This window comes from Hemitrygon akajei, chromosome 31 (assembly GCF_048418815.1).
Source record: "Hemitrygon akajei chromosome 31, sHemAka1.3, whole genome shotgun sequence".
Taxonomy (NCBI): Eukaryota; Metazoa; Chordata; class Chondrichthyes; order Myliobatiformes; family Dasyatidae; genus Hemitrygon; species Hemitrygon akajei.
The window spans coordinates 28,170,237-28,182,868 of NC_133154.1; positions in this window are offsets into that span (position 1 = coordinate 28,170,237).

Sequence of the window (12,632 nt, forward strand, 5' to 3'; positions counted from 1 at the left end):
CGTTTACCTCGGCGTTATTTCACACCCGAGCGAGAACGTTACAATAGGCAAACAAATCTGGAGATCAAGAATGCTACAAGAGGTGCGGAAAGATCTGCGGAAAGTCATCTCTCTGGTGAAGTGGAGATTCTGGACGAGACTGGAATTAATAAGGGACACTTGGCAGCTATGGCATGGTTTGAATGCCAGAACTTCTAACAAAGATAAATTGAGTGACATAGCGGACATCAGAGCTTCACTTCCGGATGAGCTCAATGCCTTCAATGTTTGCGTTGACAACCAGAACAGGGAGAAACCATCACACATCCCCATGTCTCCCAATGATCCCTTGGTCTCGTATCTCTTGAAAAAAAGGGGATAGCTACACTCATTTAAGGAATCTGTTGTATTGTTATTTCACGCTTATTATTTATTGCTATTTATTTATATCTTCATTTGCACAGTTTGTTTACAGTTTATAGTCCCTGATGTTTACAGTTACCATTCTATAGATTTGCTAACTATACTGTACCCGCCAGAAAGAGAATCTCCGGATTGTATGTGATGACATGTAAGTGCTCAGATCATAAGTTTTACTTTGTACTTTCCTGATTACTTTTTCCATCCATTAACTAAACTGTCAAAATGTCTCAGCAATTAAATGTTTTTCTCATTTTTCTCACTGTTCTGTAGACCAGCAGATAGACTCCCCTCTGTTCTGTTCTTTGTGATCCGCATGCTTGAAGGTGAAAGGTTAAGGGCAGAAGGTTAAAGGGCGTCACACATACCTTTCCTGCTCCCTGCAAGCTGGTTCTGGAGACCAGAGTTCCTGGTTCACGCTCCTGGATTACTGTATATCGCAGACTGTAACTGACTCCTGAGGATCTGTATTTCTAATATAAACTCCCCAAGCCCTTGGATTAGATCTCAGTGAGTAATGTTATACCATAAATAAATGCTGAAAGTTGTTATAGCTGGGGGTGGTAGTGTGGATAAGCTCACACTACCTATTAAATGCTCCCAATAGCTTGCATCACAAACAGCCTCTGACAACCAAGTCCAGCTCCTGGCCTTGACATATCATGAATGCATGGAGAGGGGGTGCTTGCTACATGGGCAATAAGCTGCTGTCTATGTTATACTGCTCAAGCTTATATATCTAGACAGCAGGGAGACAACATCCATGGTTCACCCTGACTGATGGATATGGACCTCCCTCCCCCTACGTCTCCTCTTCCCTTCTCCCCTCCTCCCCCTCCTTCCCCTCTCCCCTTCTCCCCCTCGTCATCTCCTCCCCCTCTCCCACTCATCCCCTTCCTGTCTCTTCTTCTCTTCCCCCTTCTGCACTCCTCTCTCTTCTCTCCTTCACCTTTCTCCCCATCCTCCCCTTCTAACCCCTCCTCTTCTCCCCCTCCTCACCCCTTTTCACCCCACCTCCTACACCCCTCCTTTGGAAGTCGAATCTGGATAAACTCTCTCAGAGACTGTATAAGTACAACTTCTTTATTCAAAGTACCCGGGGCTTACTCAGTTAGTTACTCAAACAGGAACAGTCTGTGATTGTTCCTGCCCGATCCACCAACTAACTCCAAATTCCCCTTAAAGAATGGATATAGTCATTCAGATACCACCCCCCCCCCCCACACACACACACACACATACCAAGCTGGAGTCATACTTACCTATTGCTTGACAGTACCAAGAGACAAATTGCCGAATAGGCTTAATGGCCTCATACACAAAAGGGCTGGAATTGTCCTCTCTCTGCGCTTCACTGCACAAAGAAACAAAGACCTTGAAACGCTGTCTGACTCCGAGAAAAAATATGGCTCAGCATGGCCTAGCACATTTGTTGATCATCAGCGGTTTCTTTCAGAGAGAAAGGCTGCTATTGTTTAACGAATGTGTTAACCCTTTTACGTACTTTATCATTCCCTCCTTTTTATCATTACATGATCAATGAAGCAGTAGTTTTATTTACAGAGAAAGCGACCGAGTGCAGCATCAGTGGCTAAAAACAGCGTTACAACAGTAATTATAACAATGATAAGTACAACTATTAGGCCATAATGCAATATCATGCTCCAGATATTACAGAATAGGCCTTCAAAGGACCAGCATTTAGACCCCTTGGTGAACCCGTGTAAATCCTGTCCTGCTTTCTTGATGCTGTCTCTCCTGCTCGGAGAGGTAGGTAATGTTGGTAGACTCATCAGGGGTTTAGGTGCACTATTCTGTGTCAATGACAACACAAGTTCCCACTTTCTCAGGTAGATTAAAGTCTAAAGCCATAGGATTCTGTAGGACTGTTTGTTGGATGGCTAACATTTCCGTGATCACCTCAGCCACCCGAGTTTGAGTGCCTAATAGAACACTGGCAGTTTCATTTGCCAATTCCTCCAGGGAAGCTACCAACTTAATGCTTTCTTGGGAGTTCCTAGCCCAGGTGGGAAGGCAATCATCCAGAACCTCTCTGAGTCCGTGATTCCCCGTTTCTTCCTCTGTCAGTGGGGGTGGTCCCTTAGGCTGGGGACTAGGTAAGCTAGATAACAGCACCGGCTCCACTTCTTCTGGAGCAGCTGCCGGTCCCATCTATTGGTCGCTTCCCCTGGTAGCCACAAGTAGGCTTTATCTTCACAACCCAATAGGTGCTATTCAAAGGCCGAGGGAGAAATCCGCCATTAACATTATAATTATAGATGCTGCAAATGCTGTTCCCCAGGAAAACTTTCCCCTGGCGATTACAGTAACAAGTTGTATTTGCCACCTGGGTGCGGGGCACACGTCGGTGTTGTCAAGAGGCTTCAGGGAAGGAGGTTATATTCAATGGGGACCTGAGGTACCACCCTTCAAAACGCTGACATTTGCCATCGCTCGGAGTCCCCTTGCAATTCTGGACCTCACTACCCCGGATGTTATTAAGGAATCCCCAAGCAGAGAGTTCCTCGCTAGAATTGAGGGGGTCACTGACAACTATACCATAGTCTTTCCATGCGAGGGTAGTTGCGCACATATCCAACATCCCCCTGCTTCTTAGTGTTTGGCATAGTTGTGGCAAAGGGACAGGAAAGTATTATGGGCAAAATCAGAGAGTAGGGGATATTTTGGCCAATGCACTTGGGGAACTGCTCCCTGCGTGGGCCTTGGGAAAAAGATGGTTTTAACCGATGGGGAGCTGCCACGTCTTCGGTGGCCAATGCTTCCGCCCTTATACATGACTCTAGTTGACTGGAAGCCATGCAAAAAGAAAGCAAAAAGACAACGGCCCAGTACATGGTGAAGTCCGTAACAGCCCCCCCTACTCCATAATGTTTTACAGTCAGGACCACCACGGTTGTCCTTCCAACTTGACTGCCGTGGGCCTGGTGAGCAGTACTTGGAATGGTCCCTTCCTTCGTTGTTCTAATTTGCCACGGTTCCAGTTCTTAATTAGTACGTAGTCCTCGGGTTCGATGTTGGGGTAGTCGCCTTCGCTTGTCGTATCGTCTTCGTCCTTGTATGCCTGACACACCTGTGAATGTAAGGCTTGGAGAATCTTCGTTAGGTAGTCCGTTTATATCAAGAATGGGAAACGCGCGGAACCCCAAGGAGTCCTTAGGGGCTTTCCGAAGATGATTTCAGCTGGTGACAGTCCGTTTTTTTTTCCAGGGGTTGACCCTCATATGAAATAATGCTAAGGGCAATACCTTTAACCAATTAAGCTTCGTTTCCTCTGTAAGTTTTGCCAATTTGTCTTTTTTTAACTTACCATCTGCCCTTTCCACTATACCTGCAGCCTGGAGATGGTGAGAGCGATGGAATTGTTGTTTAATGGATAAGGCATTGCAGATTTCCTCAGTTAATTTTGCTACAAAGTGGGGACCGTTATCTGAGCTCAGTATTTCTGGTAACCCATAGCGGGGGATCACTTCTCGCAACAGTATTTTAACTGCTATCCGGGCTGTATTATTCATGGCAAGGATTGCCTCGATCCAGCTACTAAACACATCTATGATCACTAAGCAATATCTGTGACAATGCACTCTAGGCAGCTCAATAAAATCAATTTTTAAACATGAAAAGGGGCCTCCAGGTAGGGGAGTGGCGACCGACACACAGGGTGTCCCCTTTCCCAAATTGTTCTTACGGCATATTAAACATGCTTTTGCCCTCTTTGCTGCCGCTTGCTGCAATTTCGGATGCCACTATGTTTGTAGCAAACTGCTTACCCTTCCGTCCTTTCCGAGGTGAGTACAAGTATGTATCTAATTAAGGAGGATTGGTAGAAATTGGGTGGGGACGCAGACCTGTCCCGCAGAGGTGTACTAGATGCCCGTCACGGGACCCTCCTTACAGCCCATCTGTGACCATTGAGGAGCGTTGCTCCTCAGAGGCGTCCCCCTGGAAGGTACGTACGGCTTGCATGTCTGGCATACCCGTGCTGTCTGAGAGGCGCAGGGTGTTTCAGTGTGGCCCCGATGGGACTATAATTTCGAGCGTCCGAGCTGCGGCTTTGGCAGCCTCATCAGCCAAGGCGTTACCGGTGGTTTATCAGTCTGACGGGTATGAGCAGATCATTTGACAATGGTTTTGGAAGTTGCAAGGCAGTGAGGAGATTCTGTACAAACGTAGCATTGCTAATAGGATGCCCTGAGGAGGCGAGGAAACCCCGGCATTCCCAAAGCGCTCCGTCGTCATGAGCTACCCCGAAGGCGTATCGAGAATCAGCGTGGATGTTTGCACGTTTGTTGGCGGCGAGGATGCAGGCACGAGCGAGGGCAAATAACTCATTCTGCTTTTTGTGCTGACACGGCCGGTTCAAAGGCTGCCTGCTCGAGAACCGCGTTATCTGTGGCCACAGCATAGCCGGAACATCTCTGGCCTTGAGGGCCAACGGAAAAACTACCATTGGCACCAAGGTTATGTCGGGGTCCTGTAGGGGTTGGTCGGTGGAGTCCGAGCGGGTTGTGGTGAGGAGTTGATTTCGCAGCACGCAATCGTGTTCAGAATCGTTTGTAACCTGGGGTGGCGACGTTAGGAAAGTGGCCGGGTTTAAAGTGGAGCAGTGAGAAAATGTCAGTAGCGGGTTGCTCAGTCAGGCTGTCTCATAGTGATTTTGTCGCGCCTGAGTGAGGTGTTGTGTCTGTCGAGAGGACAAAAGCTCCACCGAGTGGAAAGAGAGCAGATATACAGGCTGATGTAAGGTAACATTAGAAGCCGCAGTTACCTGCCTACCCTGAAATTTCACCCATAGGTGTCGCGTCCGTTGGTATGTTCGTTCAGACCCCTCGAACCCCGAGAGGGCAATGGTGGCAAAGGAAAGCAGGAATTCATGTTCCGACATTACCTCATGATCGCGGGTGGAAGTGGGTGCCCCCGTATCAATCATAAATGGAAGCTGAATTCTAGGTAGCTGAAGGATTATGCTGGGTCTTGCGGGTCGCTACTTACAACGGGCAACATTTTCAAGGGTCAGATAGCGAAAAAGGGGTGACTGTCCGGTTTGAAACTGGGCGTCTCTGCTGTCCGCAGGACCATCTTGTCTTCCAGTGTCCTGGTCAGCCACATTTAAAACGCAGTCCAGGCTGAGCTTCCCCCGGGCATGGGCGCTCGCTGGGGTGGCCCATTTTTTCGCTCAGGGGTATAACGTCGTTGGGGTGGCCTTTCCATGCCCTGTATTAGCTGGTTGGTCTGGTCCTCATCGTTTGGCAACCACCCTCTTAGTTCTTGCCAGGTGTGGTATCCCAGATCTGCTTTCCATTTCCGTCCCTCGTCCGCAGGTAATGTCATGCAACAAATTCCGGAAAGATCCTGGGGGGTAGCGTTTTACATTTGAATTGTGCTCCGCACGTATTGTACGAAAAGCGCCGGTTTCTCCTTTCTGTCAGGGGCCTGATTCTTTATCATGATCATGTCTTGTGGCTTCCATGGGGCATAGACAGGGATAACCTCCGGCTGATCTTGCTCCCGCGCCCTGGGATTTGGCATCAATCAGGTAGGTTACTGTCTCTGAGGTTCGGGCGGGGGACTTTTCTCGGGGACTGAGCTCATCCGTTCTTCAGTATCACCTCGCGGCATGTTTGGATATAGGGGCTCTGTCCTCCCCCTCCCCCTTTGTTTCACCCTTCGTCCCACGGTGTCAGAAAACCCCGGAGAAATTTCAGGCTCCGGGGTCTTATTACTCGCCAGTATTTATCGTGACCACTTTCATCAAACAGGGTCGGTAAGCCAGACATGATCCCGGGATTCTGTATTTCATTCCCCATTTGTCAATGCATTTGTCGCTTTTGGCCTTCGGTTTTATTCCTTGGTCAAGGTTCTGCATTTATTATGACTGATCTTTCTTCGGTCCATTTTTTATGGCTGGGTCACAGCTTGTCACATCCCAAGTCCCTCCCCATTGCCACACTTTGTCCCCAACTTCTTACGAAACATACCACTTAAAACACGTAGATCTCTCTCTTTATCATGAAACTACAAATACTTTTTGCCTGGTGAAGTTCCTGTACCTTTTTATCACGCCCATGTTTTTGGCTTTTAACCAGGCACGGTGTCTACTGCTCAATTCTTTGGTGTCTTTACCAGACCTTGATCCCGATCTGACTTTAACCTTTTATCCCATACCTGCGCACGGTATCTACTGTTCAATTCTCCTGATTTGTTTACCTAACTTTAATTCTTAGACGACTTCAAATTTCACCTGATTTGTGCCACCTGTCCAAGTTTATCCTTTTTTTTAACCAGACACGGTGTTTACTGTTCAGTTCTCCTGGTTTTTCTTGACTCAACTTTAACTCTTACCCGATTTTAACTTTTACCTGGCACCTGTCAGCTGTACAATGATCAAATAATCGTCCTACCTTATACGAGCCTCTCAGCAGATTTGATCGGGATTGTGTCAAGGTCCTGTGTTGAGGTCCAGATGAGGGGCAGAGACTCACACCGGTATCGTAGGGAGCAACAAAGACAATTCATCTTTATGGGCCCGATCAGTCGCCATAGACCGATCATAGACATAGACATGTCCAGTCTGTCGCTTACTCAGCCCGCCTCCGTGTCATAGTCCCTATGTTGGAACCCTGCTCGCAGCGCCAAATGTGGAAGTCAAATCCGGATAAACTCACTCAGAGACCGTGTAAGTACAACCTCTTTATTCAAAGCCCCCGGGGCTTACTCAGTTGGTCGATCAAACAGGAATAGTCTGTGTCTGTTCCTGCTCGATCCACCAACTAACTCACAATTCCCCTTCCAGAAGAGATATAGTTTTCAGATACCCCCACACATCCAAGTTGGAGCCAGACTTAACTAGTGTTTGACATTACCGAGAGACAAATTGCAGAATAGGTGTAGCATCTGTGCCCCCGATTTACCCCCGTTCACCTAGGGTGAAACGTCGTTACCCCACAACACAAATACCAGACAATACACCAAAGGCGATACAATTATTGCAACTTTATAGTTATTTCTTAGTGATGGGTTGGTAGAAACAGCTAACCTAAAGGTGCCAAATCAGTAAGTTTATCAGTTTGTGCCCATGAAATTTTAATACGTTGGAGCTCACACCTCCATTCACAACGACCTTCTGAGACTTCAGCCACCGTCTGAACTGCCGACGTCCAGTATCCGCCGCCCTGGAACCGCTGTCCGCTCCTCACACGTCCGTCCTCCTCGCTCGCCTCCCGAAAAAGACCGTGAACTCCCGCTCAGCTCACACGTACAAGATTGCATAACAATTCTCCATTGGTTAGTTCCCCCGTTATCTAGTTATAACCCAAATACTCAAGATATAGAAACCCATCACAGCATCAAGTAACATTACAGAGAAGCCATTTTGATAGCCTGAACAGTTAACACCACAGTTAACAGTACTGAGAGCCCTACATAGGTATAATGCCTTTATTCACAGACAGGCTGGAGTTGTCCTATCTCTATGTGTGACTGCACAAAGAAACAAGGACCTTGAAATGCTGTTTGACTCTGAGAAGAAAAATGGCTCAGCATGGCCTAGCACATTTGTTGATCATCAGCGATTTCCTTTAGAAAGCACAGGCTGCTTTTGCCTAACTAATGTGTTAATCCTTTTACATACTGTACTTTATCCCCCACCCTTCTCCCCTACTACTCCCTGTTCTCCCCCTCCTCCCACCTCTTCTCCCCCTCTCCTCTCCCTACTCACCCTCCTCTTCCTCCCCTCCCACTCTTTTCCCCCTCTCACCTCCCCAGTCCTCCCCCTCCCACTCTTTTCCCCTCCCCTCCCTAGTCTTCTACACCCCTCTTCTCCCCTCTCCTTCCCCTCTTCTCCCCTCTACCCCCTCTTCTCCCCAACCCCTTCTTTTCCCCTCCACTCTCTTCTCACCTTTCTTTCCCCTTTCAAAAAGTTAAAATAAATGGTGACATGAGACACTGTACTGACACATTATGATCCACACTGTCCAGAGAAGTTTTCCTGCGATGCCTCATTTTATGGTATAGGTGCATTCATATCACATATTATGAAAGATGCAGTGACCAATCCATGGTCTTTTCATGATATTCACTTACCACTGCAGAGAATACATATTGAATCAGAATGACAGGCAGTAAGGAAGTTGGGTAGTGTGGCTCTGTCTTCTGATCGTATGTCACCTCTTTCTAACGATTAAATTTCATTATTTAAACATGCAAAATCCTTGTGGCTAGAGTTAAGAAAGTCTAAGTGTAGAAAGAACCTTGTAAGAGTTGTGTATAGGTCTAAGAACAGTAGCCAGGATATACACTAAAAATAACAATGGGAGATAGAACAGGGACATCAAAAGGGCAATGTTGGGTTAGTCTTGGGGGGGGGGGGGTTAATTTGCAGGTAGATTGGGGATATCAGGTTGATCCTGGATCACAAGCGAGGGAAATTGTAGTATGTCTATGAGATGGCTTTCTGGAGCAGCTCATGATCAATCCCATTAGAGGATCAGCTGTTCTGGATTGGGTGCTAAGTAATAAACTGGATTTAATCAGGAAGCATGAAATGGTGAAGAGGTGATGCTGATTGAAAGGAAGGGTGTGCATGTGCATTTCAAAGACAAGGTGTAACTTGTTCAAGGCAAAGTTGCAGCTGGAGTTTGGTATTGCTGTTGGAGTTGGAGTGAGCAATTTGGAGAGGAATCAATGTGGAAGTGTTTCAATGCCTAACCGGGGTGTGAGTTTGGATTGATCCAAATGCCGAGCCAATATGGTGATCTCGAGTACAGCTTTGGCCTGTGCAGCCCAAGGTTGTTGCTGTGCTGGGAAATGGGTCCTAGAGCGAGATACTACCCAGTGCTCAGAGTTTTAAACTGAACTGTCGCAGTAATGTCGCAGTAGTTATGGGGGATTTCAACATGCAGGTGAACTGGGAGAATCAGGTTGGTGCTGGACCACAGGATAGGGAGTTTGTAGAGTGCCTACGGGATGCATTCTTGGAACAGCTTGTACAAGAGCCGACCAGGGACAAGGCTATTCTGGATTTAGTGTTAAGTAATGAACAGGATTTGATAAGCGATCTCGCAGTAAAGGTGCCATTAGGAGGTAGTGATCACAATATGATAAGTTGTTATCTGCAATTTGAGAAGGATAAGGGCAGCTCAGAGGTGTCAGTGTTGCAGATGAACAGGGGAAACTATGGAGCCATGAGGGAGGAGCTGGCCAAAGTTGATTGGAAGGATAGCCTAGCAGAAAAGACAGTGGAACAGCAATGGCAGGTATTCTTGGGAATAATGCACAAGGTGCAAAATCAGTTCATCCCCCAGAGAAGGAAGGATTCAAAGGGGGGAAAGGGGCCACAGTGGTTGACAAAGGAAGTCAGAGATTGCATAGCATTTAAAAAAAAGGAAATATGACAGAGCTAAGGTGAGTGGGAGGACAGATGATTGGGAAGTTTTTAAGGAACAACAGAACTTAAGTAAAAAGACAATACGGGGAGAAAAAATGAGGTACGAATGCAAGCTAGCCAGGAATATAAAAGAAGATAGCAAAAGCTTTTTCAGGTATGTGAAGAGAAAGAAGATAGTTAAGAACAATGTTGGGCCCTTGAAGAATGAATTGGGTGAAATTGTTATGGGAAACAGAGAAATGGCAGAAGAATTTAATAAGTACTTTAGATCTGTTTTCACTAAGGAAGACACAAGCAGTCTCCCAGATGTATGGTTGTGCCAAGGACATAGGGTAACAGAGGAAATGAAACAGATTGACATTCGGAAGGAAACGGTGATGAGTAGACTGATGGGACTGAAGGCTGACAAATCCCCAGGTCCAGATGGTCTGCACCCTAGGGTACTAAAGGAGGTGGCCCTGGAAATTGCGGATGCATTGGTAATCATTTTCCAATGTTCCTTAGATTCAGGATCAGTTCCTGAGGATTGGAGAATGGCTAATGTTATCCCACTTTTTAAGAAAGGAGGGAGGGAGAAAACAGAGAACTATCGACCTGTCAGCCTGACATCGGTGGTGGGAAAGATGCTAGAGTCCATTATTAAGGATGAAATAGTGGCATATCTAGATAGCAGTGATAGGATTGGGCCGAGCCAGCATGGATTTACTAAGGGTAAATCATGTTTGACTAATCTGTTGGAGTTTTTCGAGGATGTAACCAGGAAGTTAGACGGGGGAGATCCAGTGGATGTAGTGTACCTCGATTTCCAGAAGGCATTTGATAAGGTCCCACATAGAAGATTGGTGGGTAAAATCAAAGCTCAGGGCATCGGGAGGAAGGCATTGACATGGATAGAAAACTGGTTGGCAGATAGAAAGCAAAGGGTAGCGGTGAATGGGTGTTTCTCAGAATGGCAGGTGGTGACTAGTGGGGTGCCACAGGGCTCGGTATTGGGACCACAGCTGTTTACCATTTATGTTAACGATTTGGATGAAGGCATAGAAAATAACATCAGCAAATTTGCTGATGATACTAAGCTGGGTGGCAGTGTGACATGTGATGAGGATGTTAGGAGAATTCAGGGTGACTTGGATAGGCTGGGTGAGTGGGCAGATACTTGGCAGATGAAGTTTAATGTGAATAAGTGTGAGGTTATCCACTTTGGGAGTAAGAACAGGAAGGCAGATTATTATCTGAACGGTGTAGAGTTGGGTAAGGGAGAATTACAAAGAGATCTCGGAGTCCTTGTTCATCAGTCACTGAAGGTGAATGAGCAAGTGCAGCAGGCAGTGAAGAAGGCTAATGGAATGTTGGCCTTTATTACAAAGGGAATTGAGTACAAGAGCAAGGAAATCCTCTTGCATTTGTACAGAGCCCTGGTGAGACCACACCTGGAGTATTGTGTACAGGTTTGGTCTCCAGGGTTAAGGAGGGACATCTTGGCTGTAGAATAAGTGCAGCGTAGATTCACGAGGTTAATTCCTGGGATGTCTGGACTGTCTTACGCAGAGAGGTTAGAGAGAATGGGCTTGTACACGCTGGAATTAAGGAGATTGAGAAGGGATCTGATTGAAACATATAAGATTATTAAGGGATTGGACAAGATAGAGGCAGGAAATATGTTCCAGATGCTGGGAGAGTCCAGTACCAGAGGGCATGGTTTGAGAATAAGGGGTAGGTCATTTAGGACAGAGTTAAGGAAAAACTTCTTCTCCCAGAGAGTTGTGGGGGTCTGGAATGCACTGCCTCGGAAGATAGTGGAGGCCAATTCTCTGGATGCTTTCAAGAAGGAGCTAGATAGGTATCTTATGGATAGGGGAATCAAGGGATATGGGGACAAGGCAGGAACCGGGTATTGATAGTAATTGATCAGCCATGATCTCAAAATGGCGGTGCAGGCTCGAAGGGTCGAATGGTCTACTTCTGCACCTATTGTCTATTGTCTATTGTCTAAACAATGGTGCAGATAGACTGAGAAGTCCGAGTGTCAGGACCAGAGGCGAGGGTTCGGCTGATTTTGCTCGCTCTCCTGCGGTGTTCATTCCTCTCTCTCCAGCACCAAGGCTATGAACTGCTAATTTCTGAGAGTTTGTGAGAGATGAAGAACTGAGATTGAGGCGTGGGCCTACTCTGGCTGCTCTAGGGAGCGGATCTCAGGAAATTGTGTTCTTCAGTTTTCTTGCTTTGTTTCTGCCTGTAAGCTATCAAATCTCAAGGTGTTTAATTTATACATTCTTTGAATCTTTGAAATAGATAGTGGCCTGGACCAGAGCCAATAAGAAGATGTTGATGGTCAGTCAGATGATGTATAGCAAATGAGACTGAAATGCAACATCTGATAAGGATTGAATATAAAAGCAGAGGCCTTCACAGGCAAAATAGCCATAACTTCGAAGATTAACCATTACAGAACAAGGGTGAGAGACCCTACATGGAACACGTGGAGAGTGGATTGGGATTACAAGTAACACTTGTCCAGCGTAGACCCTTCCTACTGTTTGGCTATTCAGGAGAGTCAGGAAACCGAGTGTGTGTGCAAGCAGGTACTTGTTTGTTTGTTAGTTTTTATGTACTTGTTAGTTTAGACAATGAAGGTACTTGTTGGTAATCACAGATTCTCTCTGTGCCTCTCTGATCATTATTACAAGGTGTGATCCTTGTAACAGTGCAGACAGATGCAGACCAAAGAGGAAGTATTCTAAAGGGAGGATGACACATCCAAGGCTGACAAGGGAAGTCAAAGACAGAATAAAAGTAAATGAGATGGCATATAATAAAAATTAGTGTGATT